Source organism: Arvicanthis niloticus, chromosome 1 (assembly GCF_011762505.2).
Source record: "Arvicanthis niloticus isolate mArvNil1 chromosome 1, mArvNil1.pat.X, whole genome shotgun sequence".
Lineage (NCBI taxonomy): Eukaryota > Metazoa > Chordata > Mammalia > Rodentia > Muridae > Arvicanthis > Arvicanthis niloticus.
This window is the reverse complement of record NC_047658.1, coordinates 141555871-141571327: the sequence shown is the minus strand read 5'-3', so window position 1 is coordinate 141571327 and position 15457 is coordinate 141555871. Positions and strand designations below refer to the sequence as shown.

Below are 15457 nucleotides of genomic sequence, written 5' to 3'. Positions count from 1 at the left end.
GACGTTTCAGGGTTTTTGTGTGTATATCTGTCCAGTTTGGTTTGGATTCTGACAGACTCTACTTCTAGGTACTAATGTGCACCTGTGTTGAAACATGTCAGGGAGACTTTAGTATTAGTGACTGTAAATTGGAATCCGTGGGGAGAGGCACCAGTAGTCAGTTGGATATTCAGGACAATAAGTATAAATTCTGACTGATAAGTATAGAGGTTCTGTCCAAGATAAATATCTCATAAGAGAGTGTTTACAGACAGAAATGAGATGGTTCAAACATAAAATTCTAGGTAATAGCTAGGCTAAACTGGGTACCCTTCTCAGACATCATGTTAACTTAATGCAAAAGTTTGGTCAACAAAGCTCACTTTAATTTTAATTAAAGGTTAGCCACAGGGTCTTACAGTATAGCTCAGGATGCCCTAGAACCCTGTGTAGCCCTGGTCAGCCTTACACTGCCAATCTTCATGTTTCAGCCTCCTCAGTACAGGGATTACACTAGCATAAGTCACCACACTCAGCTCATAGATTATTCTTTTATTTCTCCCACATATATGTATATATAACTGCCAAAAGTTGAATGCTACCATGTATGCTAATGTGTGTATGCATGGACAGTAACATGTTGGGGTCAAAGGCAAGGACATGAAACCTCGAATTCTGGGAAAATCTCTAGTACCCCTTCTTAAGGTTCATCGGCATGCAGAATGGTAGATTAAGACACAGGCATGAACATTGTCATATTTTAGCTTTCATATAAGATAATGTTAAGTAGTAGTATGGTTTATCCATTACCCCGTGTTTAAAATCACCCTAATGGAATGGTGTCTGCTGGATCTGGGGTGTGGTCCCACAGGGTCTGGGATACCCCATTCTCTGTGTGTCTGTGATTTGTTGTGTTTCATTGACCCAGACACATTGGGGTTTACAGCCTGCTTGAAATTTAGTTGCAAGAATCACCAGCCATCACTATGTTAACTTAAAAACTTGTGGACAATGATCTGGATATAATGGTATGTGCCTTTAATCCCAGCACTCAGGATGCAGAGGCAGACAGATCTCCCTGAGTTTAGAGGACATTCTGGTCTACATAGTGAGTTCTAGGCTAGCTAGGGCTCCACAGTGAAGTCCAACCTCAAAAACAGAAATAAAACAAAAATTTATGCATATTTTAGAAAAAGCCTAACCACCACACAGCAGCTTACTTAGTAGTTTTAGTGTCCCACTAATAAAGGACTGACCACTGTACCAAAATTAAGTGCCATGCATTCCTTTGTGCTTCTTCAGGCTGGCATCTCTTTCTTCTCCATTCAGAAAAAGATACAATTCAGACAACTCTATATTCTAAGTTTTTAGAGATGAAAGTCCTGATTCAGACAACTCTATATTCTTTTTTTTTTTTTTTTAGATGAAGGTCCCACTAATATTTCAGGTGAAAACTCAATCTTCTAGTAAAATATTATGATCCAACTGTTCAAATAGCTGAACGAGCTATCTCTTCACTAGGTAGATGCCGGTTGCCTACCCAGCAAGCTCGGGCTCTTTGCTCATGTCGATGGTCCGCAGGCCTCTACCTTAGGAACAACCAGGTTTGGCAACCTGCATGACTCACCAGCCTTGTGTGGGTGTTCAGGGCCCAAGGCACTTCAGATAGGCTTTTGAGTCAAGCCATTAAGGACATGTAGATGTCAGAGGGAAATATTCTAGGCATGCAGGGTAGCGGGTACAAAAGCACTGAGCTGGAAAAGCACAGGCTGAGTGACAGTGCATCTAGTTCTTCAAAGTGATGCTGGAAGGGTCACATGCAGGGCACACAGCTAGGGTCCTAGTGAACAGGCAGGACCCTCGTTAGGGTCTTGCATATCATACAATCTTTCAATTTTGCTTTGGTAGTTTCTTTGTTTGTTTCTCTTCCTCCTCCTGGCTGCCATCTTCCTTCTTCTCCTCTCCTTCCTTCCCCTCCTCCTGCTCTTCTTCCTCCTCTTCCTCCTTCTCCTCTTCTTCCCTTCCTCTTCCTTTTCCTCCCCCTCTCATCCTTCTCCTCTTCCTCTTACTCCTCCTCAGTCTCCTCCTCTTCTCTGACAAGATCTTTCTACTGTCCTGGAACTTACTATGTAGACCAGGCTGCCCTTCAGCCTTCAGAGATCTACCTGTATCTGCCTCTTGAATCCTGGGATTAAAGGATACATCATGTCCAGCTTTTTTGGTTGTTTCTTAACAGATGTGGAGTGAAAAAATTAGCTCATGTTTCAGACAGATAACTGAATGAGGTTTTTAGAGAAGCCCATTAGGGTAATGAAGTAGGTGTCTGTTGAACCTGAGAAGAGAGGAACGAAGGTTAATGATTCACAGTAATGTTTCTTGATGCTCAGTGTTCTGCAGGACATTTAGTAGAGATATCAATAGGCAGCTTGGGATTCTGGGCAAGAAAGCCAAATTTTGAGCACCATGTACTAATACAGTCAGTTCAAATCACATCCTGGTTGTAATTAGCTGGGAAAATTACAAGAGAGAATGGAAGAGAATAACCCCTACTGTACCTAGGCCATGTCTCGGTCACTACACTTTAAAGAAAATAGTCTAGCCATATGTTGACCACTGAGCTAAGTCGGGGGGAGGGGCAGAGACCCTATCTTATTTATAGTGTCCCTGTAGAACTTCAGAGGGAAATTTTTGTAGATGTGTGCCATGTACATGTAATGAATAGTGTCATCCTGAAGAGAATTTCAGTGGTTCCTACCTAACCAGCTTTATTAACTGTCATGGTAGGTGCAATGGCTTGAATATGGCTTGTCCCCAAAAACCAATGTCAAAGTCACTCCTGTTATGAGATACAGAGAAGTGAACCACATGAAATCTCTAGGAGGTGGTTAACACTCTGCCTTTATGAAGTGGTCAATCTATTATGTAATTAATAAATTAATGGATGTATAGGTTGTCTCTAGGATGGGTCTGCAATATAACTTATTTGGGCTAGGTCTCTTACCATATTTTGTCTTATCATGTGATATTCTTAACTGCTTTACAGCTCTGCCATAAAAGAAGCCATCACCAAATGCAGTTCTCTGACCTTGGACCAAAGCTGTGAGCCAAATATTACTTTCTTTATAACTCTCTTAGTCTGTGCACTGTCTTATAGCAATAGAAAACAGGCTTAGTTCCTTGTGTTATGGTTAAGTGTTATGTGTCTGTTGAATAACTAAAATAACATATAGTAAGTAGTCAGAAGAAGAGACTTTAGCACAAGAAAGGAAGAAACTTGACTCTGTAGGGAGGAAGGGTAAATATGAGAGACTCCTGTCATGAAACCCAAGAGAGCAGTTTCAATAGAGAGAGAGACAGGTACAACACTACAGAAATGTCAACTGGTGAAGAACACAGATTAACCAGAGGACATGAAGGGTCATTGGTGGTAAAGCCAAAACCAGCTTGAGTGGCATTTAGCGGAGGAAGGAGGCAAAGGCTGTTCCACAGAGGTGGGAGGGAGAAGGGGTAGGGAGAGGCTGTGGACAGCTACAAAAGAGGCTAGGCTCCAGAGGGAGGAAAACAGCATATAGTAGTGGGAGAGGAACTGTGTCGCGAGCAGGTCTCAGTGAGGTTTTAGTATCCTCGCGAGGAGAGGAGCGACAGATCCTTCTCCACTCAGGGATCATATTGGATCACTGGATTGACCGTGAGATTGTTAGCTCCGTGAGAGGGAAGATAGTATGCCAGAAACAGAGGGTTTAACATTCAATCACCCTTTAATGATGCACAGCAAACAATATACTATCACCAACGCTAAGGCTATTGCCACAACAAGGTATTGCCACATTTCTTGTTTATTCCATGCATTGTCTCTATCAAACACAAATAACAAATTGCTAATTACTAAAGAAATAAGCATAGCAATAAGTACATCATTCATTCATGGGTTATATGACCTGAGTCCTTATGATAGTTTTGGGTTCAGGTCCGGAGTTCTGGAAGGTGGTCGCGGACTGCGGCTTACAGCTAATTTGACCTCATAGGGTGCTTGACCGAGAAGTCTGTGCTTGACCATGAAGATGGAGGCTTCACCGATGCTGTCAGTCTCTTGGTTGTCGTCGAATCTCAATGATTGGGTGTTGAGGAGGCTTGGTCAGAGGATCACGTTAGGCAGTCGTGGCTACCAATGTGTGATGATGTTCTCCGGTCAGGCTCCTCTTTTTATGCTCCATCTGACGTCACTGCTGACTTGTACAGCTGATAACCATTCGAGTCTGGTTATCGCTGGACTCTGCCTTCATCACAGCTGGTTATCACACTTATTCAAAACAACTTGTTTTGTGCACAAATATTTTGATTCATAAGGTTTCAAAAAAACCTCTGGTTATCACAGCACTTCAAAACAACTTCACTTCAAAACTTGTTTTCTTTCCTATTACAAGATGGAGTCGGTCCTGTTAAGGGCCTGCTCCTTTCAAACTGTATTAAAGGGTTGCAGCATTAGAAAGGTTGAGAGCCACTGCTTAAGGAGACGAAAGAGAGAACAGGGCCAGCTAGGAGGATGGGAGGAAGAATGGTAGGGAAGGTACTTATGAACTTAAGCAAGTTGAAACTCAAATGTAGTGGGAATTACCTAGCTTGGGAGTTGAGAATAAAAGGTCTGAGAGGGATGCTCAATGCTCATAACAACCCAAGATTTAAGAAGGATTGGTGTCTGTGACAATTGGTTGACAGTATGACTTACTAATGCATGGCTGAGGTAGGCTGCAGAGAAAGCTTGTGGATCACAGCTAAATTGTGACCTCAGAGATATAGGATGGGTGATAAGTAGGATGTCATTGAAGGATGATTCTAAGTAGCCCTCAAGGATGGTCTGAACTTGAGAATGCTGCAATTCAGTCATGTATAGCTCTCAGGAAGGATGCACAGATTATCTAGCCTCTTGTTGAACAACAGTTCAGTAGCTTGCATCTTGGCATCAAATTTTTGACAAAAATCTGGAAGTATTGACTTGGCAAAAGAACACATTGCACAAGCAACTTGGGGTGCTTTAGTCAAACATCTTTGTTGTTCTAAGGGAAGACTGTACTCTGAAGAAATCTCCCGTCTTTTCTCTTTGCCATACTTTTTTTTTTCTCCTCCTGAAAATGTGCAGCATGTTGCTCTCTGGGTCGAGAGAAGCAGCTGAAGACTGTCTAGTTTCCAGCTGTGGGGCTGTTATGACATGTGGAGGCAGGGGTCATGGGAGAAGGGCCAGAAGCTTCAGTGTCACGCAGTGTGGTGTCCTCTGCTTCTATAGTTAGCCGTGTGGTGGGAAATCAGAAGTATGTGTTGCATTCGTACAGCTGGACATACTATGCCCCTCTCTGCTCTGCCCAAGTGGGACTCTGAAATACTGGAGTTTGGTTTGAGCTAACTGTGAGCAATCCCACATGAGAGGCTGTGGAGCAGACATATAGGTACACACTATGGGCCAGGTCTGACATCAACCTGAGTGACATGAACAGGAAATATTGTCAGGTGGGATGTTTGGGGATGCAAGTTATAGAAACCTGGGCTTGGCCTACCTTCCATTCCCTCTTGTGTTGGGAAATCCAGAAGGTCTGGGTCCATCAGCCATGTGTATGTGTGTATGTATCTCTCTCTTTGAGTGTGTATATATTTGTGTGTGTGCATGTGTATTTATGTATATGTTTGTGTATGTATCTGTATATATCTATGTGTGTCTATATTTGTGTGCATGTCATATGTGAGTGATATATGTGTGTATGTATATAGTGGATCTGTATGGGTGTATGTTTGTTATGTGTGTCTACATGTGTGTATGTCTGTGTATTAGTGTGAATGCTTTTACATTGTCCCTTTAATCACCTCAAATATGAGCTTTTCCCATATTTATGCTTTTGGAGTAGAAGAGAGATTTACAATCAGTTAAATATTTGCCTGTTCATTTTAAAATAATTTTTCAATTTTTGAGATTATAGTCACACAATTTGTTATTTCCTCCTTCCCCTTTTCTCTCTTTCTTCGTATATACCTAAATATATAAACACGAACTTCTCAGCCCGCATAATGGTATTTGTACATTTTTCTGGGCTGACCGTTTGATATTAGATACCCAAGTGGTGGCTCTTCTCTGGATAAGACCATTTCTCCCCTCCCAGCACTCCTTTGCCGCCTGTATGTCCAGGGTTGAGGACTTGTAGCCTTACCCTCCTTTGTGTGTGTCTCTTTCTTTTTGAACTTCATAAAGAAGACACTTAGTTGACTTAGTAACAGAGGAGCCATCAATGAGGTATGAAGTTAGGAAATGAACAACAGCTGTTTTGTTGTTGCAAATTGCTTTAGTGCCATTGCGATGTAAATCTGTTCTATATTTGGGTTATATTCTTAAGATTGCCTTTCCATAAGAATAGTTAGGTCAAGGGGCTTACTTGTTTTCCTTATGTGTAGATGACCATGTGGTGCATGAGTGACTTTAACTGAAGAACACCATACATCAATAATGCTATAGTTGGACTATGCCTTTTTCGTGTTCATGAAGTTTTTATATTACTGTTTTTAAAAATCTTTCCAGAAAATTTGAGTTGTTCTGATACCATATAACCTACCTTTTATCTCCAGCATTTATAATAAATTTTTTTGTGGGTTTTTGTTTGTTTAGTTGGTTGGTTTAAGGGCTCAATCTGCTTTAGACTTTAAGGAAACGAGGCCCATATCAACTCCTTCCCATTAATCTTTCAAATTCTAGGAAAAAGCTAAAATTGTGTCTTGACTCACCCTTCCCTTAGTGTGAGTTCCTTCTGGGGCTCTGGGCCTATGCTCGCAGACTCCCTGGAGGCTTGTCTTACAGACACATCTGCTTTTCATTCATTGCCCTGGCTCTCACGCTGGGTCCCTTGCTATATTCTGAAACCATTAGTGAGTAATTTGATGGGAAATGTGAAGTGGGAGATTCCAAGATTTTGCTGACCAAGTATGTATATGGGATATTTGTTTTGGAGCTGGGGTAGAGGCTAAAGACTTCCATTTGCATGACTCGATGTACCATAAAATCTCTTCAGCAGTTTCTGGTGTCCCTCACTAATTCTTCCTATATCCCCACCTCAAGAAATGTTGTTGAGAAAGCTTTGTAATAATGTAAAACCAGCCATAGGTCCTGTCACTATTCCTAGGTAATTGTGAGGGCACATGTTTGTGAGTATGCAGGTGCACATGTGCATGCATGTGTGTGTGCACATGTATGTAAGGCCAGAAGGCAGCCTCAACTGTCTTTCCTCAGTGTTCTCTGCCTTGTCTATTGAGACAGGGCCTCTCGTGGCCTGGGAATGATGAAGCAGGTTAGCCAGTGAGCTCTAGGAATGAACTATCTCCACCTCTCCACTGCTAGCTTTTTGTTGCTTAAAATGTGAGTTCCAGGGACCAAGCTTGGGAAACACTTTAATTCCTGAGTTATCACTACAGCTCCCTAAATAGATTTCTTTTTTTATAAAAGTTGTACACGGAACCACACTGCATATAATGTGACACCAACTTATCTTTTAAACACCCAATATGCTAGATATGGCAAAAGAAAGAGAAAAGTACAGGGCCACACCTGTCAAGAAGAGGCACAGTGGTATGGACTACAAAGCATGTCCAGGCCATGGGGAAGGTGGCAAGAGAATACTGTGCTTTGTGACTCTCTTCTATGTAAGTAGAGAATAAAAACCAAGGAGGCTTAAAGTCTAAAGTTCCCAGGCAGGACTTTCTACAACAGGGTACTGGTGGGATCATAACAATAATCTTTGGGGTGTGAGCCTAGGAGTAGTATAGTTCTGTGAGCTCCTTGTAGGAAAATGGGGACGCAGAACATAGGTGGCTTTATTTGTCGTCTTCTTTTATGAGTGGGAATTCTGCTTGGTTGTAGAGGGATGTCATATTGAGCAGTGTTGACAGAGGTGGCTCGTATGGACTGTTTGTCCCTGATATTCCGGCTTCAGTTCTCCATATTCTGGAAGATTTTCATGTATCTAGCAAATCTGTAGTAAGGGTGTGGATATTTGTCACTTGGGCTCCTATGCCAAGAGCTTTTTAAGATGCGTACCTGGAATGCATGCGTTTTTCCAGACCAAAGACCCACTTTTTAGTGTTAGGACTTTCCACTGTTGAGGGATGAGAGGCATGGACACGAGATATGCTACAGGAATGGCCTTAGGGTATCCATGTGCCCCATCCCTTGAAATTGCTTCCAAGCTTCTATTGGATGCCTAGTGTATGTCTTTACATCTCCACAAAGCTCATGGGGACACTATTATAAACTTTCTCCGGAAACTTGTGTTTAAGTCCTACCTACTGTCAAAAGTCAAATTGAAAATAAATTTGGGTGACGCTTCTTAATTGGCTTCGTCTGTGACTCTCCAGTCAGACAGAATCTCATTCCATAAAACAGAATGTACGTTCAGATGAACCAGCCACTAAAGATGGTTTTCTATACAAAGCAGAACCAGAGCCAAGAGCAATTTGGTTGTTTGAACATTACACCTTCACATGATTTCTTATTGAGTGCAGGATCAAACTCAGGGCCTCTCACTGGCTTTTCAAGCACCAAGGTATGGTTCAGTCCCTGACTTTTGTTTGCAGACAAAAATCTTGCTTTGTCATCCAGGCTGGGTCCAAACTCAAGATCCTCCTTCTTCTATGCCCAAAAGCTGGGACCACAAGCATGCATGCCTCTGTGCCTGGCTCAGAGTTACTTCTTTTTAACATATCTAAACTCATCTTGTGTGAGTTTTTAAAAAAGTCACATGAACAACTGAGTTTTTCTTATTGATGTGAAACTTGAGGACCAGTGATTCCATATGACCCTAACTCTAACTCAGAGCCACCAAATCTGAGGTGTCCTTTAGTAGATGTCAAACAAGCCCTGTTCTTTAGAATTTCTATGACTAGCCATGCTCCAACCTCCAAGTGTTTTGTTGTTACTCTAACAAAATACCCAGGACTGGAAGATTTATAAAGGAAGTGGTATAACATTGGGGTCTGATAGGCTATCTCAGGCTGCAGTACAACACAGGGCAGAAGGACAAAGAGAAGGAGCACTGAAGAGGCCAAATGTATGGGTGGCCTCATTTTATACAAACCTTTCTTACGATAATTAGTGTGTTGTAGTATTTAAAAACGGCTATTAGTAGAGCCGACTATCTAATCTGCGGCAGCTCTGCCTAGCTCAGCCACCATGTTCCGTGTCCAGAGGCCACATGCATGCTGCAGCTAGAAACAGCCAGCCAGAAACACCAGCCCTGCCACCTGAGAGACGCCAGTGTGGGAGATGGCTCTGCCAATCGGGCGGTAAGAAAATGAGACTCTAATGCTTAAGTATTAATCAAAGTCTTTATATATTTAGTAATGCTCAATGACAGTATGCTCATACAAAGAGAGTTGTTTCCCAATTAGGTAACCTAAATAAAAGTTGTTACCCATGACTGCTCTCCATACCTGCATGGCTCTCCATAACTCCTACATCTCTCTCTCCCTAGCTCCTCCTCTTCCTTTTCCTCTTCCTCTCCTTACTCCTCCTCTTCCTCTCCTTACTCCTCCCACCTTAGCTCCTCCTACACTAGTGTAGTTTTAGGGGACTTAACCAACTCCCATGACATGAGAATTAACCCCTTATGAAGGTTGTCCCATGACCTAATTATCTTCCACCAGGCTCCATATTATAATGGTATCAACTGCCAATACTATAGCACCAGTTTCCAAGTTCTTTGCACATGAACCTTTTAGAGGCAAGTCATAGCATCTGGATTCCATCTCGCTCTTGGGATAGAGTCCAGTTTATCTAACAAAGTGTTTTGATTGTCTACTTTTAAAGACAGAATTAGCATAACTTATTCATATGATCTGTTTATGCTAGTGTATTCCCCTATTGCATATAACACAGTATCACAGACTGAGTAACTTTCAAGGGAAAGATGATGATTGGGGATCATGCTTCTGGTCCACAGCCAGGGGCCTGATTTTGGTGAAAGGCCTTATTGGCAGATTTCCGAACTCTAAGGACTTACTGTACCTGCCTACTAGGATCCTACAATAATTTTTAATTCTACACAGACATAGTAAGGTTCACACAGAACAAGTTCTCAGCCCCACAGATTTACACATGTCCAATGCTGTTGTGTGGCACTATTTCTAGGGAGATGTGATCAAGAGTCTACTCACCCCGGAGAAGAAAACAACATAAACCAAAGTACAGACCCCACCAAAGTCCACCTTGGTGAACCAATGAGTCCTTTTTGGGGGGTTGTGGGGTAGAGTGTTACTTACAGGAAAATGAGTAAAGGGTTAGTATTAGGAGCAGAAATGACTCAGACAGTCGCTTCACCAAAAGCCCACCCCAGTATGAGTGACAACTCATAAAAGCTGGAAACCTGCATCAAACTGCACAGGCTTCAGGAGGTTCAACAGGTTGAAGCATCCTTTCTAGGTAGTCCAGCTTGTCTGAGTATCTTCAGGCACCTCGGCTGGTCTCTATTACCCACCCACCCCCCCACCCCACCCCTACCCTCGAGGTAGTTTGGCTGATCTATTTCTTTCAGGTAAATCCACCTGTCTCTTCTAGGCATCTAGTTTATTTGAGTCTAACAGTAGTTTTTACAGTTCATATACAGTTTATGTACCAGAAGAAAGAGTCTAGTGAATCTGGCCAGTTTCATGGACTTCCTAAAGCCTTTGAGTTGTTTACTTCCTGAGCTTAACAAACTTCCCAGCAGAATGGAAAACTTTACCTCCCAGGAGAACATTCTTTTGTTTCACTTCCTTTGTAACATCTGGTATCTTCAGTTTCCCTCGAAGATGGAAATTTTAAACTCAGAGGAAACTGCTACAAGAGCTATGTGTGGCATCCCTTTGCGTTCAGCTTTGTGTCCTTACTTTGAGCAGTCTGGCGGCAAGTCAGAGGGTCCAAAGATTCTTGCCTTTGCTTGTATGCTAAACAATTCACAGGATGTAGGGATATGTTTTACTTGACTATGTGAAGTGTTTACTCCAAAGGATACATTCGAGGATACAGAACAGCATCCAGTTGAAAAGATAGGGTAGGGTAGAGTCAGGAGCTCAGCATGAGCAGGACCGCTCCTGAGAGATGTGGGGCTGCACACTCTACTCATGTGTGGATGCGCTTTTGTGTCTCCTCCTCCCCGGATGCTGTCTTTCTACAGTTTTATAGAGGCATGACTACTTAGGCATGGTCGATTAAATCATTACTGTTTGATCATTAAGTCATTCTTCAGATCCTCTCTCTTTCCAAGGTTAAGGGTGGAGTGTCAAAGCATATAGCAGCCTTCCAATCACATGGACAATTCTTCTGGCAGCCAGTTCCATCTGGAGGCCCCCCAGGAGTCCCCAACCAACAGTCACCTCATTAGCATGTAAGAACTTATGGTTTCCAAGATCTTTGTTTTCTTAAAATGTCAAGTGTTTGAAGAGCTGTATGCCAGGAAACCAGGGCAGGGACCAAGTATAGTCTTCTTATGTCAAGAACAGATTCATACTGCTATGTATTCCTTATCAGCACCCATCTCTAGAGCCTTTTCCTGTTTCCAAGCTGAAACTCCACATACTGGCCCCATTCCCTTCTCTCTCTCCCTCCAGCTTTTGGCAACCTTTGTTTTCTTTTCTGTATGTATGACTTTGACTGTTCCAGACACACCACCCCTGGAACCATGCAGCCCTTTCTCCTAGCACCATCTGCTATGGGTCACTTGTTCTGCAGCATCTGTCAGCATTTCCTTCCCTTTAAAGCTGGGCACATGGTGTATAAAGAACACATTCTGTCCACCCAGTCACCTGTCAATAGACATTTGGTTTGGGTGGCTTCCACTCAGGGGCAATTAGGAATAGTGGTACGGAGAAACACTGGTGTACACATGATGGTTTGAGGGCATGCTTCTAATTGTTGAAGAGGGATTGCTGGATTCTATGGCAATTCTCTTTATAACATCTTGAGGATGCACCACAGTGTTTTCCACAGAGACCAGACCATTTTACAACCTTACCAGAAAGACACTAGAGTTACAATTCCTCTACACCCTTGCCAAAGCATCATTTTCTTTTGCTCTTACAATACCCATTGTAATGCACGTGGAGTTATAATTTTATCCTTTAAAAGTTATATTCAAACATGCATGTGTATATAAATAAATAAGTAAATAAAATTTCTGAACTATTTCCTACAAATAGTGACAATTTACCAGTTTATTGTTGTTATTGTCTTTTTACTGCATTTTCTCCGAGCCCTGCCTTAGACATATGACATGCATGTAACATGACCATGGAAAGTGTTCTGAATTGGGAGTCTAGCTGCTTCCTTTTCAAAGTTCATGATCATTCCCCTTTGCTCTAACATGGCTACTTTTACATGGCCCAACCTGCATTTTATTTATGCTGCTCATGACATTGTGCATGTCAAGGCTAGCCTCGGCTGCTTTCGTGCTTGAGGTCCTGCCACCATGTGCTTCTCTGATCAGTGAAAGAGAGCCAGAGCTCCCTGGCAGTAGATTAGACCACTGACATGCAGACCAACTCCCTACTCTTGCCTCTCTGTGGCCCTGACACCCCTACTGCTTCTCTGCCTTTAGCATGGAGACCACAGACCTCTCCTTTCCCGTTTGTTCTCTTACCACAGTTTGTCGGGTCACCTTAGTTGACCGCAAGAGGAAGGGAAGCGTGCTTCCTGTTCAGTGAAACTGCGTGTTGTGTAATTTTCCAGTAAGTTTTAAAGCCCACAGCAAATGCTTGTCTCAGCTTAAACAGCAGCCACGATATAGCAATTTGAAGGGAAAAAAGGTACAAGAAATATTTTTATGGAGTTAATTACTACCTTTTTAAAGAAGTAAAGACTATCCCATTCATAATATAATTCAGTTTTTTTTTTTTTTTTCCCAATGACTATTGGGCTAGATCATGTGCAGGCTGAGCAGGTGGATCAGAAAGTTTTGTTTTGTATTTTTCTGCTAGTGAGTTTGATGGACTAGGTATCAGAAACAACTGGCTCAGGGCTATGTTATAACCAGTTAAGAGACTGTATGAGATTTACCATTGTAATCGATCTTCAATGTCATTTTCTAGAATGTGTGTTTGCTTTTGTTACTGTAGCTGAGATATAGTTCTGGCTGGCTCAGAGGACCACAAGTATGAAGCTCCCTGAACCTGTCCTGTGAGGAACCCTGTGATGATGCCTTTGTTCAGATAAGGGAGGAAGTGTGAGCTGATGACTGATTTCAGGGAAGGAGCTGATATAGAAGGTCAGCTCAGTATTGGAATGGGAAAGTCAAGTTTATCTCTACTTTTTCCTCATCATTTTACACCTAAGCAACAATGTCTCTGCTTCTTTCTCCTCAGCATTTCTTCCTTGGGTCCAGATTTTTCAGACTTTCCATGCAGAAACGGCTGATGCCTGCAGTGCTTGGCTCTCTGTCTCCTTCCTTCCTTGCTTCCAGCTTTCTGACACAGTGGCTTAACCAGCTCCACGGCTCTTTCCAGGCATCCTGTTTTTTCCCTTTACTATAGTCCTGGCTAATGCAGGTCTTAGTGATCCAGATGTGATGGGGACAGTGCAAACATCATGACTTGCCAATCTTACTGTGGAGTTTTGCTCATCAACTACAGAGGGAACCTCCATTTATGAAAATGTTTGACTTATGTGATGGCTAGTGATGATTGTCAACTTGCAAAATCTAAAATCACCTGGGAGGTGAGCCTCTGAGATCATCAGTGGGAGACTGTCTTGATTATGCTAATTAGAATGGGAAGACGCACCACTGTAGGTGGCACCATTCTGTAAGCAGGAGATCCCAAACTATATAAGCCTGGAGAAAGTGAGCTGAACACTGTCCTGCGTTCGTCACCCTCTTCTGACTGTGGACACACCGTGATCATCTACTTTACGATCCTGGTGCTTTGATTTCTCCACTGGAATGGACTGTCACTTAGAACTGTGAGCTGAACCAAACCCTTTCTCCCTTAAGTTGTTTTTGTCAGAGTATTTTAACATGACAACAGAAAATAAACTTAAGACAACTTATGACTATTTTTAAACTCTAAAATACCTTTAAGGTGATATACATTTGGTAGAAACCATAGTTCAAATTTTGAATTTTAATCTTGTTTTAGGTTAGCAGTATTCAGTTAGACACTCTTATGCTGGACTGTAACAGTGAGACACAGCCTCTCAGTCAGCCACATGATCATGAGGAAGGGTAATGCATACTCCACAGTGTGCTGGGTTCCTGTGTTGCTGCCACACACAATACCTATGTGTGTACATAAGAGACATTGGACATGAATGAAGTAGACTCTATTGCTAGATTATTTTGCCCAGCTGTAGGCTAAACATTCTGAGTATGAGGTAGTCTAGGCTAAGCCATGCTATTTCATAGGTTAGGTATATTAGAGGTTTTGTGTTGTTATCTGCTTTCTGTCCATCCTCTCCACCCCTATCTCCCTTTTCTCTGTCCTCCTTCTTGTCTTTGTATCTCCTTTTGTGTACTAGGAAGAATTTTGCCACTGAACTACACCTCCAGCCCTTTGACTTAAGGATATTTTCAAAATGTGTGGGTTTATAGCCTCATATGTGGAGGAACACATGTTTTTTTGACCTACCTGGCCTCTAGGTTGTCTTTAAGTTATTACCTATGACAACTGGTCTGGTCTCTATGTAAAGTTAGGAATGTACATAGACATGTTCCTACTAGACCTTTCCTGTTTCCTTTACCCTATGATGAACAATCATTTCATGCATTGTCTCCTTCAAGCTAAATGTGCATATAGGAAGTAAAAAGCCTTGAAGAAAGCAGTCTTACAGGCCAGTGCAGGCAGCGGGAAGGGTTACAAGGGCCTTTTATAGTTTGGAGTGAGATTGTAATAGTTACTGTGGATTAGATGGCATTAACGTGTAAATTGTTTCTTCTTCTTCTTCTTCTTCTTCTTCTTCTTCTTCTTCTTCTTCTTCTTCTTCTTCTTCTTCTTCTTCTTCTTCTTCCTCTTCCTCTTCCTCTTCCTCTTCCTCCTCTTCCTCTTCTTCATGATTGATTTATTTATTTCATGCATGTGAGTACACTGTCACTGTCTTCAGACACACCAGAAGAGGACATCAGATCCCATTACAGATGGTTGTGAGCCACCATGTGGTTGCTGGGAATTGAACTCAGGACCTCTGGAAGAGCAGTTAGTGTCATTAACTGCTGAACCATCTCTCCAGCCCCTCCTCCTCCTCCTCCTCCTCCTTCTCCTCCTCCTCCTCCTCCTCCTCCTCCTCCTCCTCCTCCTCCTCCTCCTCCTCCTCCTCCTCCTCCTCCTTCCTTTTTTACTTTCCCAAAATCAAACAAGCCTGTATTTACATAATGATGCTTGTTGAAAGCTCTTTAGTTTAATGGGGCATTTTTAAAATAAATGAAAATAATTCAAAAATATAGAAGCCAGTTACACACACACACACAAAATAAGTGTTTTGATACAT

General features: G+C 42.2%; 1 protein-coding gene across 3 annotated transcripts in view; it reads left to right on the top strand.

The window, feature by feature from the left end:
- Nucleotides 1-15457, top strand: part of Slc16a12 (solute carrier family 16 member 12) — an 82686-nt gene that overhangs the window by 8934 nt on the left and 58295 nt on the right. Inside the window, exon 2 of one of the 3 annotated variants that reach the window (XM_034487852.2) lies at nucleotides 3023-3078. The exons of the other annotated variants lie outside the window; for them this stretch is intronic. The gene's annotated coding sequence lies outside the window, so the exon portion shown is untranslated. The remainder of the gene's footprint in view (nucleotides 1-3022; nucleotides 3079-15457) is intronic. 3 annotated transcript variants of the gene reach the window in all.